This window comes from Lynx canadensis, chromosome D1 (assembly GCF_007474595.2).
Source record: "Lynx canadensis isolate LIC74 chromosome D1, mLynCan4.pri.v2, whole genome shotgun sequence".
NCBI classification, from domain to species: Eukaryota; Metazoa; Chordata; class Mammalia; order Carnivora; family Felidae; genus Lynx; species Lynx canadensis.
In genome coordinates, this window is record NC_044312.2 from 115,560,217 (window position 1) to 115,581,670 (window position 21,454).

A 21,454-nucleotide genomic window follows, 5' to 3' on the forward strand; every position below is an offset into this window, starting at 1 on the left:
TGGGGCCCGGGCCGGGGCAGGAGCCGTGGCGGGGACAGGGGTCGGGGTAGGGGCCGGGGCAGTGAGGGGGCAGCGGGAGGGACCGAGGCTGGCGCTTCTGGGGAGGGCGGCACCCCGGCGATGCCGCGAGGCGGCCACGCAAGGACCGTCGGAAATCGCCTGACCCGGCGCCCCTCCTTCCCCACTGGTGGCCGCCCTCCAGCCTGTCCGTCCCCGACATCCCCCACATGTCCCTGAGTGAGCTCGGCCCAGTCCCCTGTCTCAGGCCGCGTCCGTGGGCCGGTGGTGCCCTAGGCCTCTGGATGGCCCCTGGATATCGAAAAGCCCGCAAAGCCAACACCCAGCGCTCTCTGTCCTGCCTCCAGGATCTGTGGCACCACCTTACAGTTCTCACAAGCTGGAGCCGCCCACCCCCCGCCCGGCCCCAGAGGCAAACAGAACCCCTCCGTCTCAGCCCGGGGCCGCAACGTGGCCAGCAGTTTTCATCACAAGGCATTTTACACTTGATACAAGCTGACAGACGCCCCCCTCCCCCCCCCCCCCCCATCCCTAGCTGTTCCCAGCAGTTTCCTGCAGAAAACCACACAGCCGTCCCCACCCTGGCTCTGCACCAGCCCCAGGACGCACTGCCTGGCTTGTTTCCCCATTTCTGCTGCTTAGGAGGCTTCTTCCTGAACTGAACTTTGTTCTCTTTCTTCCTAGTCATGTTTCCTTCTTTCTCTTCCCCATATTTCCTGCCAGCTGACCGCCCCCCCCCCCCAACTCCAGTCTTCCCAGAAGGGCCTGGGGGCTGCTGTGTGTGCTGAGGCATGTGCCAGCTGCTGCTGGGCAGCTCTGTTCCTGGCACCCAGCTCAGCCCCGAGGCCTGACCTTTGGCGTAGTGACCCCAAGTCAGGCAGAGCTGTGGAGAGGACCCCAGTAAGCTCTGCTGGAGATGCACGGGTGGTTGTTCAGTCCCAGGAATGCTGAGACCCCAGCAGGGTCACGGGTGTAGTGAGAAAGGCCTATAGTCATCACACAGTGGCTGCCTGAGCTCCTATAGAGTTCAGAGGTCTTTGGAGCCCAAGTACTACAAAGTTCGCTCAGGGCTCCCTCTCAGCCAGCATTGCCCTACACCCAAGAGCATGCAGGAAGGAGGGACAGCGCCAGCCCCTTCGGCAGAGCCCCCACCGGGCAGGGTTCTGGGGGCCCTAGAACCTGGGTTGAAAACTGACTTCTTTAAGTGGGAACACATCTTTCAGCCACAGTAAGATTTAGAATGACACGTAGAACGTTTTAAGAGAATCAGAACTAAAGTGTTCATTCTTGCATGGTAAGTTAAACCTCAACACAGTTGGTATTTCAAGTTTCTGAACCATTGAGACAACTTGGGGTTCACCACGTTCAAAATTTTAATCTATTGGGTGTATGAGTTCTTGGCACACCCAAGATTGTGTTGTCAATTCAGACAAGCTACAGCACTTTAAAAGGAATTAAAAGATACTGAATGTATAAATTCAGTTTAAAATGTTAGAAATGTGGGGCGCCTGGGTGGCTTAGTCGGTGAAACATCTGACTTATGCTCAGGTCATGATCTCACGGTTCGTGGGTTCCAGCCCCGCATCGGGCTCTGTGCTGACAGCTCAGAGCCTGGAGCCTGCTTCAGATTGTGTCTCCCTCTCTCTCTTGCCCCTCCCCTGCTCTCTCTCTCAAAATAAATACACATTAAAAAAATAATAATACATTTAATATTAGAAATGCTTAATTCACTGGGTTTGTAGAGGAGACCAAACATTTTGACAGACCCCTGAAAAATGACTATAAATCTTCTAGGCTTATAAAGGAAATGACAGGGTTTGTGAAATTGAACTTAACAGGTTAAAAACTTAAGTTTTGATCAACAATAGCCAAAGTATGGAAAGAGCCCAAATGTCCATCAACTGATGGATGAATAGATAAAGAAGATGTGGTATATATACACAATGGAGTATTACTCGGCAAGCAAAAAGAATGAAATCTTGTCATTTGCAACTATGTGGATGGAACTGGAGGGTATTATGCTAAGCAAAATTAGTCAGAGAAAGACAAGTATCCTATGACTTCACTCATGAGGACTTGAAGACACAGAACAGATGAACATAAGGGAAGGGAAACAAAGGGAGGGGGACAAAACATAAGAGACTCTTAAATGTGGAGAACAAACAGAGGGTTACTGGAGGGGTGCTGGGAGCGGGGATGGCCTAAATGGGTCAAGGGCACTAAGGAATCTACTCCTGAAATCACTGTTGCACTAGATGCTACCTAACTTGGATGTATACTAAAAAAATAAATTTAAAAAACCCCAAAAACTAAAGTTTTGAATTTATAGCTTCAATAAGTCAAATCCTAATTATTTTAATTTGGTGTAAATCTGAGCATATAACCCCCTTGCCCGGTCCCTAAACCCAGTCCTCAGCCCCAAATTCTGGCCATCTTGCCTGTGAGGCAGCCCACACCACCAGGGCTGGGTGTGGGGTACCCAGGCAGAGGTTCTAGCTCTGAGTTTCAAGCCCAGGTCTGGCCCATCGTCACACTGTCCTCCTCCTTGTCCCCTACTTGTTTGCACTGGGGGACAGAGGAGGGCAGACACATGCCGACGTGCAGCAATGGGTCTGCAGAGACAGGCCTTCCTGCTGCCCACTGAACCCCCTCGCCCCCAAGCTCTGGGGACGCCCTCAGAGCCAGAGCTCCCCACCCAGATGCACTTGGCAAGCTGAGGGTCCCTAACCTGAGGCTGCCTCTCTGGGACGGCTTCACAAGTGTCCCTAAGTGAGGCGCTTGGCTGGCTCAGTCGGCAGAGCATGTGACTCTTTATCTCAGGGTCATGAGTTCAAGCCCCAGGTTGGGCATAGAGATTACTTAAAAAAAGAAAAAAAGTAACCCTAAGTAACTATGGGGAGCTCGTTATACATCCCAAGAGCACTTGCCCCTGGCTGTTGGATGTGGCTGGCAGCTGTTGGGCTGCTGGGGGCTAGGCTTGTGTGTTCCTGGGGTGGGGTGAGGGTGGGGTGCCCTCATCTCACAAGTAGCCCCGGGCCTCTCCTCATTTGCCGAGTCAGCACAAGGCAAGGCTCTTCCCAGCAGTGGCAACCCGTGACTTGTCCTGTTTTAATGGGGAAGGCCTAAGCCAGGGGTTGCCCCGAGGGCAGGGCCCAGGCCACTATCAGTCCGCGCACTATCACTCCCGAACCTCAAAACATTCCAGTTTTGAGGCCGGAAGCCCAGGAAGAGGGACACACACCAGCATATCCTGCTGCCGAGCCCTCCCTCTGCTTGTGGACGGGGACATCCTCCCTGGGTGCTGGGATAAGCAAAGTCCAGAGCAAGAAGGAAGGAGTGGGGCGCACTCACGTGCAGTGGAAGCTTTCAGATTTAGCTCCAGAGCCAGCACAGCAGGTTTTTTGTCCGTGTCTCCCATGTGAGACCCTGCCACCCTGGCTTTGGCCGGGGTGATGGCCGTGGCCCGGGTATCACGGGCTGTCTGGTGTACTGGTATCCACTCAGAGGTCAGGCAGGTGTCAGGTCCTAAGGCAGGTGCCTGTGATGGGCGGGTGGCCCTGCAGGAGGCATCAGTGCCAGGTTTTATGCTTCTCATCGTCCCACGACCAACCTTAAAATACCCCGATGCCAAAGGGAGGGGCAGTTTGTGTGTGATGAGGCCAACGGGGCAGAATTTCTTAGTGTTGTACCAGGGCAAATGGTGGACCCCAGAAGGTGACCCCTGTCCCAAACCCCAGTGCCTGGGAAGGTGACCTTATTTGGAAGTAGGGTCTCTGCAGATGTGATTAAGGATCTCAGGATGAGATCATCTTGGATTTAGGGCGAGCCCCAAATCCAGTGACAGGGATCTTCGTAAGAGAAAAGAGGGAGATTTGAGACACACAGATACAGGGGCGGAGACCACTTCTCGATGACACAGGCAGAGATTGGGGTTACGCAGCCTCAGGCCAAGGGTGCCGGCGGCCTTCAGCGACTGGAAGAAAGGTAAAGACAGTCTCCCTCGGAGGCTCCAGGGGAACCCTCTGCTGACACCTTGATCTTGGAATTCTGGCCTCTAGGACTGCAAGAGGATCAGTTTCTCTTGTTTGGGGTCATTTGTCACGGCTGCCCCAGGACACTGAGGCAACGCGGTGGTGTGGAAAGGCCCGAACCGGTGTCTGTAGGCGTGTTTTCTTTCCTAACGCTGTTTTTCCTAGGCCGCTCTTGAAAGTGACATATATTCCGTCAGCTGTCACGGCTGGGTGGACACTGTGGCCTGGGATGGATGCCTTGCCACAAAACACCCAACGCCATGCAGTGCTGGACAGCCGGCTGGCTGTTGGCACGGTTGGTCTGGCCTTTGAAGTCAAAGGGTGTAGTTTTCTTTTTTTTTTTTTAATTTTTTTTTTCAACGTTTATTTATTTTTGGGACAGAGAGAGACAGAGCATGAACGGGGGAGGGGCAGAGAGAGAGGGAGACACAGAATGGGAAACAGGCTCCAGGCTCTGAGCCATCAGCCCAGAGCCTGACGCGGGGCTCGAACTCACGGTCCGCGAGATCGTGACCTGGCTGAAGTCGGACGCTTAACCGACTGCGCCACCCAGGTGCCCCATAAAGGGTGTAGTTTTCGACAGGCCACTTAGGGAAACTGGAGGGTATGGATCCCTACTCTGGGAGTGAACGGGGTGCCTGCTCTGGTAACATCCTGTGGGGACAGCTGCATTTTCCTGGCTGCCTCCTTCGCCCCTCCCCTGGCTGCTATCACCAGCTGCATCGCTCCTGTGGCCATTTACTGATGATTGAGCCCCTGTGAGCTCCCCCGGGGGGTGGATGTGAGGTGGTCTTAAAGACAAGCGGCCGGACAAGATGGGGACAGTGGGGGGGGGGCAGCATGACATGCCCGTACAGCCCTGGGGACTCAATGACACAGAACTCTCAGGCATGGGAATAGGTGTTAATTAGGATCCAGCTGGGGAGTAACAGAGCCCCCAGTCATGGTGGCAGGGGCGTGAACACAGGAGGTTTGAGGGCTGGTGCGGGGGGGGGGGGGGGGGGGGGGCGGGGATCATCGCCATCTGAGACAGAGTTCCAGCCAGCAAAATCACGTTCCAAGTAATCAGGATGGAAAAGGGGACACTGACTCAAAATCCTGCCCCTATGTGCTCACATCATGCTCTGTTATGGGAAGGATCATGTCCCCTAAAAGTTCACATGTTGGAGTCCCTCAGAATGTGGCATTATTTTCCTTTTTTTTTTTTTTAAAATTTTTTTTTTCAACGTTTATTTATTTTTGGGACAGAGAGAGAGAGCATGAACGGGGGAGGGGCAGAGAGAGGGAGACACAGAATCGGAAACAGGCTCCAGGCTCTGAGCCATCAGCCCAGAGCCCGACGCGGGGCTCGAACTCACGGACCGCGAGATCGTGACCTGGCTGAAGTCGGACGCTTAGCCGACTGCGCCACCCAGGCGCCCCGAATGTGGCATTATTGGGGCGCCTGGGTGGCTCACTCGGTTCAGCGTCGGACTTTTGATTTCGGCTCACAAACTGAGATCGAGCCCCGCGTCCAGCTCTGCCTGGAGCCTCCTTGGGAGACTGACTCTCTCTCTCTCTCTCTCTCTCTCTCTCTCTCTCTCCCTCTCTGCCCCTCCCCCACTCTCTCAAAATAAATAAATCAACATTAAAAAAAAAAAGACAGTGGCCTTATTTGGGTCACTGCAGATGTAATTAATTGAGTTCATACTGGGTAGGGCAGATCCCCTATCCGGTGTGACTGGTGTCCTTGTGAAAAGGGGAAATTCGGGCAGGGAGATGATCACAGAGGGGAGGCAGCATGAGCTGACGCTGGGAGCAGACGGCCATCTGCCAGCGGAGAGAAGCCTGGGCCAGATCCTCAGCCACAGACTCAGCGGGAACCAGCCCCGCCCACCTGGGACTTCCAGCTCCTAGAAGTGGGGGAAAAGAAATCTCTGAGTTCCCTTCTCTGCACTATATTCGGAAATTTCTGGCATCTCGACCCTAGTTTAGCATGGGCCACCCGAGTCCACTTCCCAGCTGCCGGCTGCTCGAGCTGCCCCTGCTGCCCCAGATGGGGGGGTGCCCCGTGGGACAGGTGTGCCCGCTCAGGTTTCATCCTGCACACACTCCGAAGAGCTCTGCCAGCATAAAGTCAGCTTCTTGTGTTCTCTTGGTGGCTAAGCCTTTCCCACCGGGGTGTGACTTTTTGTGACCCCGTCCTGGTTCTCTGGACCCTGCCCGTGCCACACTAGTGCTCCAGCTTTTCCATGAGGCATCTGGGGAGGCAGTAGAGTCAACTTCTGTGGTTATTTTGCAATGACCCGAATCCAGCTGCGTGGCTCTGGGCTCAGTTTGATGGCTGCAAAAAACAGGGTCCACGGACACGGGTGGCCTCCTGTCAGGAGTTGGAGCTCCTTGCTCCCCTTCCCTAGGTGGTCCGTTTCATTCAAAACACCGCCCACCACCGAGTTCTCGAACCCCTCAAGCTCAACACGCCATCCAAGGCAGGGGACACGCTCGGTTCCCAGAGCGCGGCCTTCCCCAAGCGTGTCGCTCCTGGTGACCGCATGCCTGGCGCGACCAGGTACCAAGGGTTGCCACACCTCTGTCCCTGGACCCACATGGGTGCGCAGGCCTCTAGCCACATCTGGACCAGGCCACCGACCCCAGTTATCTGGAAGGGTCAATGTCTGCAACCCACTCCAGAGACCGTGGGAAGCAATTCTTGTCAACCTGACAGGAGGCCTGAGCCAGGACAGCCGGCGGATGGTGCCGGATGCCCCTGGGCACCGTGGCCGTGCTGCAGGCTCTGGGCTCCCCAGCCTTTGTTTCCTCCTTCACGATGCCAGTGTTGGGCTTGTGTCTGCGGGGGCCCTTGCCTCTCAGTGGCCGGGGGGGCTGGAAAGAGACTCTCAGCTCCACCCTTGCCCTTGGAAACAGAGTTGAGACCACAAGTAGCTAAAATGTGACAGGTGTCCAAGTCACAGAACTTAAGAAATGAAACTGTTTCCAAGCACTTCTTACAGGTGAAGGCAGCCTGCCCCTCGCTGGGCATAACCTGGTTAGGGAGGGCCAGGTGGACTCAGGCCTGATTCTAATAAGTGACCCGAGGGCTTGCAGGAGCCGAGAGGCAGGCAGTGTGGGGTCTTTCTCACGGCCACCTGTGTGCCTCGCTGTGCTCTGGGACCCCCGCCCCAAACACACACATACTTTTGGGAATCCCAGGAGGCCTGGGAAGCCCAGCAGCAGCACTGAAAGGAGATAGGATGTCTGTCCCACTCCAAGCCCCTCTTCAGAGAAGCCCACCACCTTGGCCTGAGCTGGCACTCTGTCCATTCCCCATGTGGGTCCCCGCAGCCTCTGGGCATTGCCTTGTTCTGTGAGTGGCTGCTGGGGGTGGGTCAGGGTCTGCTTGTCGGAGTCCCCTGGCTTGGCCATGGGAGGGGTATCTCGTGGCATGGGGATGTGGGCCCTGGGGATCTCCCCTCCTCCAGGAAGCCCTCTGCTGGCCCAGCTCTTTGGAAGGTCTTGGAAGGTGGGGAAATAGCTCTCTTACAAAGATTCCAGCCGCCAGGGTTCCGGTTTCCCCCAGGGGGTCTTGGAGGCCCAGAGCATGGGTGGGGTGTCTGGTCTGTGGGAGGGGCCCCGCCCCTTCCTCCTCCTGGTCAGGGTCCAGCTGGGCCTGACCTCTCACTGGGAACTGAGGAAGTGAGCCAGGGTGGGGCAGAGGTCTCTTTTGTGGGTCTGGGCCAGGACCAGGTTCAGGGCCCAGATACTGCCCCCCCCCCCGCCCCCCACTTGCCCCATAAGGAGGAAGCTTCCTTTTCAAAGCCATGTGGCTTCATGAAGGCCAGCTCAGCAGGGCCACCTGCTCTCCAAACACACTCCTTGGGTGTAGCAATGCGGGAGGTTGACCCACGGGGCGGCCCTCTGCATTCACCTCGGGGTGCAGAGGTGGGTGGTGGCAGATCGGCAAAGGGTCCTGGCTGGGCGTTGAGGGATCAAAGTCTAGACTGGGCCCTACGGTCACCGGGTGCTGTCTCGGGGTGGGGGTGGGCCGTCCTTTCTCTGCAGGCCTCAGTGGCCCTCTTTGCTAAGAAAGGACTGTCGGGTGATGTGCAGCAGGCCCTTAGGGCTCTGGCCGCAGACCAGCCCCCGACGTGGGCAGCAAGTACCCCAGAACCTGGGCCAGGTCAAAGCCGTGGGGGAGATGATCCGTCGCTGCACGGCGCGTCGGCCCGCCTGCAGGGGCGCCCCCGCTCCTGCCTTTACGCGCCCGCGCTCGACGTGCTCGTCCCCGCGCCGCCTGCCGCCGCGCGAGTGAGCGTGTGCGTGCCCGCAGCTGCGAGCGTGAGTGCGTGCGCGCGCGCGTGGCGGCGGCCCTGAAAGCGGAGCTCGGAGCCCGAGGCGGCTCCGGCTGAGGCGGCTCCAGAGGCGGCGGCGACCCGCTTCCCGCTCCCCGCTCGTCCTCCGGGCGCGCCAGCCCAGGCCGCTCCCCGGGGCCCGAAGATGCCGGCCGTGTCGAAGGGGGACGGGATGCGGGGCTTGGCGGTCTTCATCTCCGACATTCGCAACTGTGAGTGGCCGCGGCGCGGGACCGGCCTGTGGGTGCGGGGTGCGGGGGTGCGGGGGGTGCGGGGCGGGGGTCCGGGTGCGGGGCGCGGGGCGGGGTCCGCGTGCGGACCCGGGGGACGGGAGTGCGGGGCGGGAGTCTGGGTGCGGACCCAGAAGGCAGCGATGGGGCGGGGGAGGGGGGACGCGGGGCGGGGCGGAGGTCCGGGGTCGCAGGCCCGGAGCCGCTGGGTGGGAGTCCGCGGCGCAGGCTCGAGGTGCGGGGGTGCGGGCCAGGGGTCTGGGTGCAGGGGCAGGGGGCGCGGGGCGGGGTCCCGGGTGAGGACCTGGAGGGCGGGGGTCCGGGGGCGCCCCCCTGGGGTGGGGCGGGAGTCTGGGTGCCGACCCAGAAGGCAGGGGGCAGGGGGCGCGGGGCGGGGTGGGGGTCTGGGGACGCAGGCGGGGTTGGTCTGGGTGCAGACCCAGATGGCAGGGGGCAGGGGGCGCAGGCTGGGGGTGCGAGGGTCCCGGGTGCGGACCTAGAGGGCGGGTGAGGAGGGCGCAGCAGGCCTCTGGTAGGCGGGATCGGGGGCTCCGACTGGAGTGCGGGGGCCGCGGGTCGGGGAGCAGTGGGGGCAGGGGTGCGGGGTGCAGGGTGGTGTTCGCCGACCCCGTCCGTAGGGGGCTGTGGTATCGTCGGCCCGGTTCCGGCGAAGACCCCCCCATTCCCCCCCCCCCAGCATGATGTCATGTCGAGCAATCTGCTCCGTCTTTCTAGTAATGGAGCATTTAACCCAGCGTTTTCCAAAACAGCGTGGACTTTCGCTCAGGGAGTGGGAAGAGCGAACCCTGGGAAGCGGCTCTGCGCGGGCTGTGGCGGCTTACTGCGCCCTGATTAAAATGACTCATTCCCCGGGGGAATCTAGACACTGGGGCCCTAGAGGGTGGGCTGGCTGCAGGGAAACTGCTCTGGCTGCCGTCTCCGTTCCGGGACACGCGTGCCCTCCTCGGAGCGGAAAAAATCACGCGGCAAGGTGAAACAGGCGGGGAGGCTGCTGGGTGCCCCGTGGGTCCTGCAGTGAATTTGGCGGTGGTCGGCAGAGGAGCTCTTGGCATTCAGAGGACGTCTCCTTTACCTCGCTTAAAAAAAATAAACACAAACCCGGTTTCCTGCTGGTGCGTTTTATTGTTTTCGGTACCCACCAGATAGTTGACTGATTTTTATTGCCTTGGGTTCAGTGCATATTTTGATGGTAAATGCTGTTGTGTTGAACCCCTCACCTCCTTGCACCGGGGGCCCCGTGTCCCCAGACCGTGGAAGTCTGGATCTCCTGGCCCTCCGCTACTCTGCAGGAAGTCGGGGTGGTATCGCACTCTCGGATTGGTGCCTTCACAAGTAGGCAGCGTTTGTCTGTTCCTTTGCTTTTGCTGTGACTTCAGGACGGTGGCACTCTGAATCCGGGCGCGTCTTGTAAAGCCAGGTGCATGTGCACTACTGCTGCAGGGGACCCTTGGCCGAAGGCTTAGCAGCCTTAAGTTGGGCGTGAGATGTCAGCCCTTCCATTTTGGTAGAAACACGCATTGGGCAAGAAAGACCTCGAGGCTGGAACCCGTTTTCTCGGCCAGCCGTCACCCGAAGTGCCAGACCTGTGACCCTGCTAGGTCTGCGCTTGGCTGCAAGGAGGCGCCTGCCGCGGACTGAGGACTCAGCCGGTGGCTCGTTGACTGACTGGAGAACCGGACTTTGCCTCCGCCGCGCTGTTGACACCTGGGCCCACCGTCTCTGGTGCAGAAGCGTCTGTTGGTGGCGGACAGCAGCGTCCCTGGCCTCTCTACGACCAGATGCCTCCGTTGTGACGCCCAAGGCCACGTCCAGACGTTGCCCCGTGGGGGAGTTTTCCTCTGCCGGAGGGCCGCCGGTGTGGACCAAAGAGTAAGACAGCCTCTCCCCCGAAGTCTTATATGAGGGGGAGGGGTGCCTGGTCCTTCTTGGGGCCAGCTCTCCGTTTAGTGCGGCCCCCTCCTCAGAAACCCTTCCCAGCCTCGCTGTGCCCCTGCCCTTTCTTCCGTCAGTCATGGTGCCGTGCTCCTTCAGAGCAGTGTCGGCGATCTTGGCCCCGCACGGCGGGGACCGCGTTCTGTCACGTCACACTCCTCCGCTGCTTGCACAGTGCCTGGCATGAGGCATGTGCCGAGGAAACGAGTAGACAGTGAGCCAGAGAGGACTTTGCTAGAAGATGATTCTTGCACCGTTTTTCTCTGAAGGGCCCTGCAGGCAGAGGGCCAAGAGTGCCTGGAACAGCAGGGAGCTAACGTAAACACGGGCAACACGTGCGGGCTGGTGCCTGGAGGCTGACCGAGGGCTGACCTCTGGCGGGACTGGTCTGGGCTTACACCTGTGGGGAGGGAGAGGGGTCCCTGCTTCCCCTTCTCCCCGCCCACCTCTGATCTCATGTGCTTACTGGTCTCTTGGTGAGCTGTGATGGCTGCAGCCAGGCTCTGAGGAGAGAGGGCACTGAGCTGGCAGCCAGGGTCTGGACTCAGCCCGCCTCTCCCCTGTGCCATGACCCACAGCCCGTGGGCCGCTGAGTTAGGTTTCACAGCTGACCGAGGGGTTGGTTTGAGCAGGAGCAACCACTTGAGGTCTTTTCAGTTCTAAAATTGCAGCTCCCTTTGCCTTTCTGAGCTAGAGTCTTAATTCCCCCCTTTAAGACGTTCAGGAGCGAGCTCTGCATCTGTCTGCACCTTATGTAAGTTACGGGCTTCAGGCGGCTGGCTGGGAACGTTGCTTAGCACAGCCACAGTGAATACCCTCCGGGATTTGAAAAGGTGCTCTTGTCATGCTGTGTTCCTCAAGCCTGTAGCTTTCATGGCTCAGGTAGCAAACTAATTCAGTGCCTCATAAAATTAACTGGATTCTTTTTGATGAACTTCAGCCCAGGGCCACTGAATTTGGCTAGTGTGACTTCAGGGTGTGGGAGTTAGGAGTTGTTTCTTTCTCTCTGTTTTTAAGTTGGTATTGAAAAATTCGAGGGGCGCTTACGTGGCTCAGTCAGTTAAGCGTCTGACCTCGGCTCACGTCATGATCTTGTGGCTCTTGAGTTTTGAGCCCCACATGGGGCTCTGTGCTGACGGCTCAGAGCCTCTCTGCCCTCACCCACTCACGCTCTCTCTCAAAACATGAATAAAACATGAACAAATTCAAAGAAAAATTCTCATCCTTTTACTTAGTCCCAAATTTTAAATAAATCTTTACTTTGAAATAAAAATAGATTTGCAGGAAGTTGCAAAGAAATGGACAGGGAGGTCCTGGCACCCTTCACCCCACCTCTTCAAAGGGGGATTTCTGACATGACAGTACAATTTCAACACCAGGAAACTGACATTGGTACATTCCACAGGGTGTAGTCACATTTTATCGGTTTTACCTACACTGGTGTGTGTGTGTGTGTGTGTGTGTGTGTGTGTGTGTGTGTGTGTGTGTAGGTCTTTGTGCTTTTGTCACAGGTAGCTACGTGTCACTCCCACCTTCATCAAGACACAGAGCTGTTCCATCATCACAAAGCCCCCTCGCCTTACCCCTTTAGCCAGCGTACCCACTCCCGACTGCTAGTCTGTTCTGTCTGCATAGCATCTCGGGGGCGTCATGTGAATGGAGTTGTGTAGTATGTGACCTGTTGATTGGCTTTTCTCACTCCGTACAATCCCCTTGAGGTCTGTCGGAGCTGTTGCATTGACTGATAACACATTCAAGTGATGGGTTTAAAGAAAACAAAAGCCCTGCTGAAATTGGGAAAATAATAGTTATTTGTTATTTGGTTATTTTGGAACTTTTGTTTACTTTTACACCTGTGATGTGTCATTGGACAGGCATGTCTAAGTTAATGCATGTCTTTTTTTTTTTTTTTCAATGTTTATTTTTGGGACAGAGAGAGACAGAGCATGAACGGGGGAGGGACAGAGAGAGAGGGAGACACAGAATCGGAAACAGGCTCCAGGCTCCGAGCCATCAGCCCAGAGCCCGACGCGGGGCTCGAACTCACGGACCGCGAGATCGTGACCTGGCTGAAGTCGGATGCTTAACTGACTGCGCCACCCAGGCGCCCCAATGCATGTCTTTTTTAAAAAGTTTTTTTAATGTTTATTTTTTTTTGAGAGAGGGAGAGAGAGAGAGAGACAGCAAGCAGGGGAGGGGCAGAGAGAGAGGGAGACACGGAATCTGAAGCAGGCTCCAAGCTCTGAGCTGCCAGCACAGAGCCCGATGTGAGCCTTGAACCCAGGAACGGTGAGATCATGACCTGAGCTAAAGTTGGCCACTGAACCAACTGAGCCACCCAGGCGCCCCAGTTAATGCATGTTTTTATGCATTACCATTGACATGTCAACACGAGAACAGTGTTGAGAATATGAAACACTGCTGAAAATGTTGACAGACTCCTCATTGGCTGCAAAATAACCAAGACTGAGGAGCGTCTGGGTGGCTCAGTCGGCTGAGCGTCCGACTTTGGCTCAGATCATGACCTCATGGCTCGTGGGTGCGAGTCCCACACTGGGCTCTCTGCTGTCAGCGGGGAGCCCACTTTGGTTCCTGTCTTCCTCTCTCTCTGCCCCTCTCCAGCTCGTGCTTTCTCTGTCTCAAAAAAACAAAACAAAACAAAAACAACCAAGACTGCAATGAAAGAGAGCGATGGGTCTTTACTCTTGTGAGACCAGTCACGTTGCCAATGGGCAGGAAATTGTCATTTATTCCTCCAAGCGGGAGGTGGCGGGGGCGGGGCCCGTGCAGGTGAAGGGAGACACTTCCATCGTGCTTGCGGGGGTTTTATTTACTCCCTCCAGGCACTCACTCAAATGAAGGGGAACAAGTGGAGACGTGTAGCTATTTGGCAAAAACGCATTTCCCGTGTTCTTGGTGAAAGCATGCAGTTTTGCTGCAGGTGCAGTGATAAACTGGCAGAATGAGTATCAGTGCTCGGCTCATTGTGTTGGTCACAAAACTCTGTCCTCTCCATTTCTGATAACTTCGTTGCAATTGGGCACCCCTTTGAATTATATTTTAACATGACTAGAGTTCAAAACATTTAGTTCATAAAATTCCGTTTGTTGTGAGTCATAAATTGGATGTGGAGAACTGAACGTAACACGCTAAGTTCGGGTTATGCATCTGTGTAGGAAATGAAACGTAAAGGTGGTACTTGATTTTCCTGAGTAATAATAAGGAGCAGAACCAGAATTTGTCGGTCTGCTTTTTAACTTTTTTTTTTTTTTAAATTTTTTTTTTTTCAACGTTTATTTATTTTTGGGACAGAGAGAGACAGAGCATGAATGGGGGAGGGGCAGAGAGAGGGAGACACAGAATCGGAAGCAGGCTCCAGGCTCTGAGCCATCAGCCCAGAGCCGGGGCTTGAACTCGGACCGCGAGATCGTGACCTGGCTGAAGTCGGACGCTTAACCGACTGCGCCACCCAGGCGCCCCTGCTTTTTAACTTTTAAAGTCCTTGAAAAAATTTAAGGTTCGTTTTAGTCTTGACTGGACATTTAAAAAATGATGACTTTTTGAAAAAGAATGCTCTTCTTGCGAATTTTCTTTTGCATAATATATACTCTTTAGAAACTGATTTCGGGAGCGCGTGACGGAGGGCAAAGGGAGGGACGATCCCCGTGCTGGGCTAGGGGAGGAAGTCTTTGATCCAGGTTGAATTTGTCTGCCAAGGTTGGTGGTTATTGCTTCGAGGAAATACCTGGGCATCCCCTTGTTTTCCTTCTGGCTCCTCTGAAGTCGGGGACTCTCTCTGTTTCTCTTATGACACGTTGAAATGTCCTGGTGATGAGTGTTTTCTCGTGTCGGATACTTAGCATTACTTCTCTCTCCTCTTAAAATGACTTTCACTCTGTTGTTTTCGCAACAGTGTGTGTCAGGATTTTGTAGTTGCGGAGTTGTTGGGAGGGCTGTCTTTGTGGGGCTGAATAACATTTCCTTGGCTTTTAAAAAATAGAGTCAGATCACAGGGGAGGGTTCCAGTGCCATGTAGGAAGCGCTGTTTCACGCTAACGCAGAATGTGACTCCCTGGTGTGAGCTCCTGAGTGGGCGGGGCTCTGGGTGCCTCAGAATTTCGTGGGTCTGTTTTGCAGGTTCTTGGGTTCGAGGCCGGCTTCCCTTAGCTCAAATTTCAAAACTTATGAGACTCCCAGAGCCAGAAGTCTTTTTTTGTACATCTTCAGTGAACTCCTTTGGCCACAACCCTGGCCTTGCAGAGCCGGGAAGCTGTGTGTGGTCTCCCTCCTGTGCGAGTGAGTGTTCACAAGCGTGTGCTTCCAGGACACGATGGCCACGTGCTCTGCTTCCTCCCAAAGTCTTACCGGTTCTGGATCTTGGGACAGATCGGGCCTCAGGTTTGGGGCAAGGGGTGGCATCTGATCTGTTATGTGAAATTTGTGGGGTTTGGAGAAACAGGACATGTGGTCCCTGTCCCCCTAAAGAGTTTGCAGACAAATAGGGAGGTGCGTTCTCACCAGTGCGTTCATCTTTATTGAGCACCTCCTACGTTGTGGACTCCTGAATGTAGTATGCAGAGAATGAGAGGCTGTCAGGTGGACAAGATGAGTCCTTGCCCGAAAACAAGGTGGAGAGGTCCTAGGGGACAGAGGGCACCAGGTGCTCAGACACCTAAGAAAGGTAGGTCTGCGTCAGCCTTTGGAATGTTTCATGTTTGCCTGTGGCCTTGTCGAGCATTTTTTTTTTTTTTTTTTTTTTTTTTTTTTTGCTTAAAGTGTGTCCACTCCCTGCCTGGACTCGGTGTGTGAAATGAATGTAAGACAGATACGTAGGACAGGCACCCTCCTGTCTTGCCCTTTCATTGTGATCAGCACAGAGGTTTGATATGGAAACCACAAGTGCGGGAGTTAGAAAGTTGATGGTTTTCGTTAGCTTCCAGTGCACTGTGAAGCAGATCAAAGAAGTCTGCCCTCAGCTTAACAAAATGAGTGGTACACTTAAGAAAATAGAAATGAACAGTTTTCACGGGCCGTGTAATGTCTGAGGTTGGGATGATAAGACTGTATTTACTGATTTCTCTTGGCCTTTTTCACGATAACTGACTTTGGGATGACGTTGCCATGGTTGAAATATCATGGAAAGTTGCATGTGCCATTTGATTATGAGAACTTCAGGGTGGGTAGTTCAAGTGGGAGTCGCCACCAGGAGCTGGGGGCTGAGGCCGAGCGATAAGACCAGCCCTGAGGCTCTGTGGGAGAGAGGGCCCTGCACGCCACGCCTGTCTGGAATCAGAAGCGTGCAGGGAGGAGGAGGTGGCCTGTTTTAAAACAGTGCCCTGGTGACTGAGCTGGGGACGGCCAGATGCACAGATGCACAGTGCCAGAGAGGGAGAGGCGAGTCCGAGCCTTGCCCAAAATGTTGCGGTTGCCCGGAAGATGCAGTTTAAACTTGTGGCGACACTCTTGTCCCTGCCTGCCTTCTCACATCACTTCCTGCCACCCTTCATTCTTTTTCCTTCAGTGTTACTGCCAAAGAGGATTAGGACTGGGGCCCACAGTCACCCTATAGGGAAAGAGTGGGAAGTGGAGTCAGAAAGACTTCAGTGGGAGTTGAGAGCCACCAGTGGGAAGGTGAGAGGCACACAGGGTGTGGGGATGGGGCCTGTGGTCTGGCCCTTGGAGTTTGTTGTCTGTGTTAGTGGGGGTGCAGCAGAAGGGCAGTAACGTGCCCACAGCTGCTCTGGGCCCCACAAGGACAGGAAGGTCTTTGCCGTGAGGCGGAGACCCACTTCCCTTGCTAGGTTCTGGCCCCACACGGCTCCCTCAGCTGCCTCAGGAAACGGGGAGTTGAGTGATGCTGGATGTGTTCATTTAGGATAAGACGTTGCTGACCAGCGGTTTGGGTCAGATCCTGATACTGTACCCTTTGATTCCTCATCTTTGCAAATTGTGGCCTAGTAGAGTCTGGAGTCTTTGTTTTCACCCCCAGTTTAAACCCAGTGAGAGCTGCGGTGGTTTTGTGTATCCTTGTATTCAAGATGTTTCCCATTTACCTTCTCACCTACCCCAGGACCTGGTGTCTGTTTTACAGTGTTGCTTAAAAGTGTGGAGACCAGCATCCAAGTAGGGTTGCCTGGTTTTTGTTTGGGTGGTAAGGTGTTTTTCTTGCCTTTAAAATCCCTTCTGGTGGCAACTCAAGAGCGTAATGAGGGTTAGTTATTCAGTGTACCTAAAGCCCTTGGAGCTAAGCCTTAGGATGTCAGTGCTGCACTGGGATTTGTTTTGCCTTTTCTTTTTTAAAAAATTTTATTCATTTGTTTTGGGAGAAGAAAGAGCACATGTGAGTGTGCACACGTGAGAGTGGAGGAGGGACAGAGAGAGAGAGAGGGAGAGAAAGAATCCCAAGCAGGCTCCGCACCGTCAGTGTGGAGCCCGATGTAAGGTTCCATCTCACAAACTGTGGTATCCTGACCTGAGCCAAGGTCAAGAATCGGATGCTCAACCGGGGTGCCTGGGGGGGTTCAGTCGGTTGAGCGTCTGACTTCAGCTCAGGTCACGATCTCACCGTTTGCGGGTTCGAGCCCCGTGTCGGGCTCTGTGCTGACAGCTCAGAGCCTGGAGCCTGCTTCGGATTCTGTGTCTCCCTCTCTCTCTGCCCCTCCCCTGCTCGTGCTCTGTCTCCCTCTGTCTCAAAAATAAATAAAAACATTAAAAAAAAAAAAAAAGAATCGGATGCTCAACCAACCAAGCCATCCAGGTGCTCCCGTTATGCTTGCTTGCTTGTTTTCTTTTTTCTTTCTTTCTTCTTTCTTTCTCTTTCTTTCTTTCTTTCTTTCTTCAAGTTTATTAATTTTTTTTTTTTTTGAGAAAGAGAGAGAGAGACAGAGAATGAGCAGGGGAGGGGCAGAGGGAGGGAGAGGGAGACACAGAATCCGAAGCAGGCTCCAGGTCTGAGCTGTCAGCACAGAGCCTGATGTGGGGCTCGAACCCATGAACTGCGAGATCATGACCTGAGCCGAAGTTGGACGCTTCACCGACTGAGCCACCGGGCGCCCTATAGCCTTTTTTCCTTTATGTCAGGCACAGCACGACCAAATCAGAACCTGATTTTGAACCTCGCACCCATGAGAGTCAGAGCCTTCTGTGGTTGAGTTCATAATGAATCCTGCTGGGGGTGTGCCTCCATCTACAAGTAGTTTTCGGTAGGTCTTGCTTCTGTAGGACACGCTCCTCACAAACTCAGTTACGTTTAGTTAGCTTGTAGCTTCTGCTCAATTATCCTTTTTAAACTTTGTTGCCACCTTCTTTTTTTTAAAGCTTAAAATACTTTTTTGGGAGAATGCAAGTGGGGGCGGGGCAGAGAGAGGGGGACAGGGGACCCGAAACGGTCTCTGTGCTGACAGGCTGACAGCAGACAGCCCGATGTGGGGCTTGAATTCACAAACTGTGAGATCATACCTGAGCCGAAGTTGGACACTCAACTGACTGAGCCTCCCAGGTGCCCCTTTGTTGCCTTATTCTTTCGCCACAATTTGAGCCGTCCTTGGGTAACATAGTACATACATAGCTTTCCCAAGTGTTGAGAATGGAGGAAGAGGGAGGTGGGAAAGTGATGGTCTGAGGGTCCGTTTGTACCGAGTTGTTCAGTTCCTGAGGCTTGGCCTTTTTGAGATTGTCATCCACGGGATGGAGATGTGGGCCCCTCGCACGGATGCTGGTCACAGAGGGACAGGAGATGCTCCTCTGCTGGGGGCTGATGTCTGGTGTATATTCTCTAATGTAGCATTTGCTGTAGGTCTAATTTAAATCTGTTTAATATTAAGTAGCGAAGAAAACGTATTTCTTTGTATAATGTTCTTGTTTTGCTATACTTTTGGTGCAGCGCCAAGAGTGAAGTGTATTTTGTAGTTGTATATTTCAAAATTATTTATTTTTCTGGATTCTGTTTTCTGGTAGAATCGTACCATTTATTCATTCAAAAAATCTATTTTTTTAAGTTTATTTATTTATTTTGAGAGATGGAGAATGAGCATGAGTTGGGGAGGTGCAAAGAGAAGGAGAAAGAGAATCGCAAGCAGGCTGTGTGCTGATGTGGGGCTCGATCCCACAAACTGTGAGTTCATGACCTGCCCCCAAGCCAGGAGTTAGACGCTTAAGTGACTGAGGGCAACCGGGCGGCCCCAAGAAATCTATTGATGCCTGCTATGTGCCAGGCACTATTCTACTCTAGGTACCAGGGATTCGGTGGTTAACCAAATGGACAAAATCCCTGTACTTTCAGAACTTAAATTCTTGTGAGACTAGACGGACAAAATAAATGAGAAAAACAGGTATCTATTTATCTCCATTCATCTTTTTGTTGCTCTGTCGTGGAGAAAAATACAGTAGGGAAGAGGGACAGAGAGTGTGGGTGGTTCTCAGCCTGTGGTCAGGTCAGGTCAGGTAGCCTGGAGAAGGTGTATTCTAAGGAAGCTTGGAGGAGATGCGGAAGTGAGTTCTGCAGGTGGAGGTGCGGAGGCCCTCGGTGAGCACGGGCTGCGGGAGCGGAGGGCGGAGCGTGTCAGGCCTTGTAGGAATCCTGGGAAGTTTTCAGCACACACGATCTCACCCAAATTACTTTGCTTTTAATGAGATCATTTGCTTCTGTATAGAGAGTGAGCAGCGGGGACGAGGGTTGAAATGGGAGGCAGTTTGGGTGGCTGTTGTATTAACCGTGGAAGGTGAGGTTGGGTTGAACCAGACGGAGACCACAAGGTAGATCTTCTGTCCCACGATGTTAAAGGTGCGGCTGTGTCTCAGGCTTGCCCTGTTTCCAGAGGTACGTCTGCCACCGTGTTTACCACTGTTCGCCTGTGTGCGATGTGGCTTTTTCCTCTGGGTGCTTCTCATGTATGTTCCCTGGTTTTAGTCAGTTTTATTTGTCATGTGCCTTGTCATTTGCTTCATGTTTCTTGTGCTTGGGGTTCGAGCTTCTGAGATCAGTGGGTTTCTAGTTTTCACCAAATTTGAAAAGATTTGGCCATTATTCTTCAAATACTTTTTCTGTCCCCGTCCTGCCTTTGAGGACTCTGTTACACACAAGTCAGGCCACCGGAGGTTGCCCCACAGTCTCAGATCATGTTTTTCGGTCTGCTTTTCTCTCTTTGTTTCACTTGGGCTCATTTCTGGGCTGTGTCTTCAGGTGCACTAATCTGTGGTGTCCGATCTTCTATTAATCTCATCCAGCATATTTTCCCTCTCAGACATCGTAGGTCTCGTGTCTTGAACTTCGCTTCGGGTCTTTCATGTGTCGTCTGTACCGATTCACATGCTTGTGATACTGTCCCCCTCCGTGAGCATATGGAGTATAGTTATGACGACTTCTAATGTTACTGTCCCCTGATTTTATGTTCTGTCATTTCTTGTTTTTTTTTTTTTTTTCCTTAATCATCTGTCATTTCTGGGTCTGTTTTTATTGATAGATCTCCCCCCACCCCCATTATGGGTTGTATTTTTCTGTTTCTTTGCATGCCTGTAATTAAAAAAATTTTTTTTTAACGTTTGTTAATTTTTGAGACAGAGCATGAGCGGGGGAGGGGCAGAGAGAGAGAGGGAGACTCAGAATCTGAAGCAGGGCCAGGCTCCGAGCTGTCAGCACAGAGCCTGACATGGGGCACGAACCCTGAGATCACATCCTGAGCCAAAGTCAACACTTAACTGAGCAACTTAGGCACCCCTGCATTCCTGTAATTTTTTACTGGATGTCAGACATCATGAATTTCACCTTGCCCTGAATATTATTGTATTTCTTTAAATATCCTTGAGCTTTTTCCTGGTCTGAAGCTCAGCAACTTGGACACTGTTTGGTCTTAAAGGAGGGGCCGGAGCAGCCTTTGGTCTGGGGCTGATTTCACCCCCCTCTTGAGGTGGGTTCCTTCTCATTTTTTTTTTTTTAACGTTTTTATTATTTTTGAGACAGAGAGAGACAGAGCATGAATGGGGAGGGGCAGAGAGAGAGGGAGACACAGAACTGGAAGCAGGCTCCAGGCTCTGAGCCATCAGCCCAGAGCCCGACGTGGGGCTTGAACTCACAGACTGTGAGATCGTGACCTGAGCTGGAGTCAGACGCTTAACCGACTGAGCCACCCAGGCGCCCCGAGGTGGGTTCCTTCTCAGAACTCTGGTTGATGCCCTGGGTTTTATGATGGTTCCCCCCGCCCCCCCCCCCCCCCCCCCCCCCCCCCCCCGCGGCTTACTGGCCCTGTGCCGGCATCCTGGTACCCTCCAGCTGCTTTCAGCGGCTTTTCCAAGACGCGGGAGCTGGTGGTCGTGCCTGGGCAGATGAGTGAGATGGGCAGAGATTCGAGGACCCCTCTGTGGCTTGCTCTGCACATTCTGGCCCCTTTGTCTGTCTCCTCACTTTAGGGAGACCTGCCCCTCATTTGTTTGTTTTCTGTCTCTGGAGGTCATGGTCTGCAGAACCTCTTGTCCAGTTTCTGGAGATGTTGTTTCATGTATTTTCATTTATTTAGTTGTGAGGTGGGAAGGTAAATCATGTCCTGTATCACCATTAGCGTTGGGGAGAGACACTGAGTACGCAGTGGCTATCCAAGACGAATGCAGAGAAGAGGCTGGGCAAGAGGTAAACGTATGGGAGCAGAACTCTAGGTGTGTTTAGAGCGATGAGACGGGAGCTAGCTCACCGAGGAGGCGAGTGGAAATGATCGAAACCTAGCTCTCGCCATACAGCTCTCTGTGTGCTGGCATGCTTCCAAGCACGTACCTGTGTTACATCTGACATTCATGATGATACTTGAACAGTAGGTGCTGTGATCCTCCTGTTTTGTGAGAGGAAGTGGGGCCCTGAGCCAGGGCCACGTGACTGCCTAGAAAGTGGTAGAACAGGAATTCAGAC

The 21,454-nt window shown here is 53.8% G+C and overlaps 1 long non-coding RNA gene across 1 annotated transcript in view; it reads left to right on the plus strand.

Moving 5' to 3' along the window:
* Positions 1–8,382: 8,382 nt before the first annotated feature.
* LOC115524445 overlaps positions 8,383–21,454 on the plus strand; it is a 47,641-nt gene continuing 34,569 nt past the window's right edge. Inside the window, exon 1 of the long non-coding RNA XR_003972105.1 lies at positions 8,383–8,589. This is a non-coding gene — a long non-coding RNA (uncharacterized LOC115524445). The remainder of the gene's footprint in view (positions 8,590–21,454) is intronic.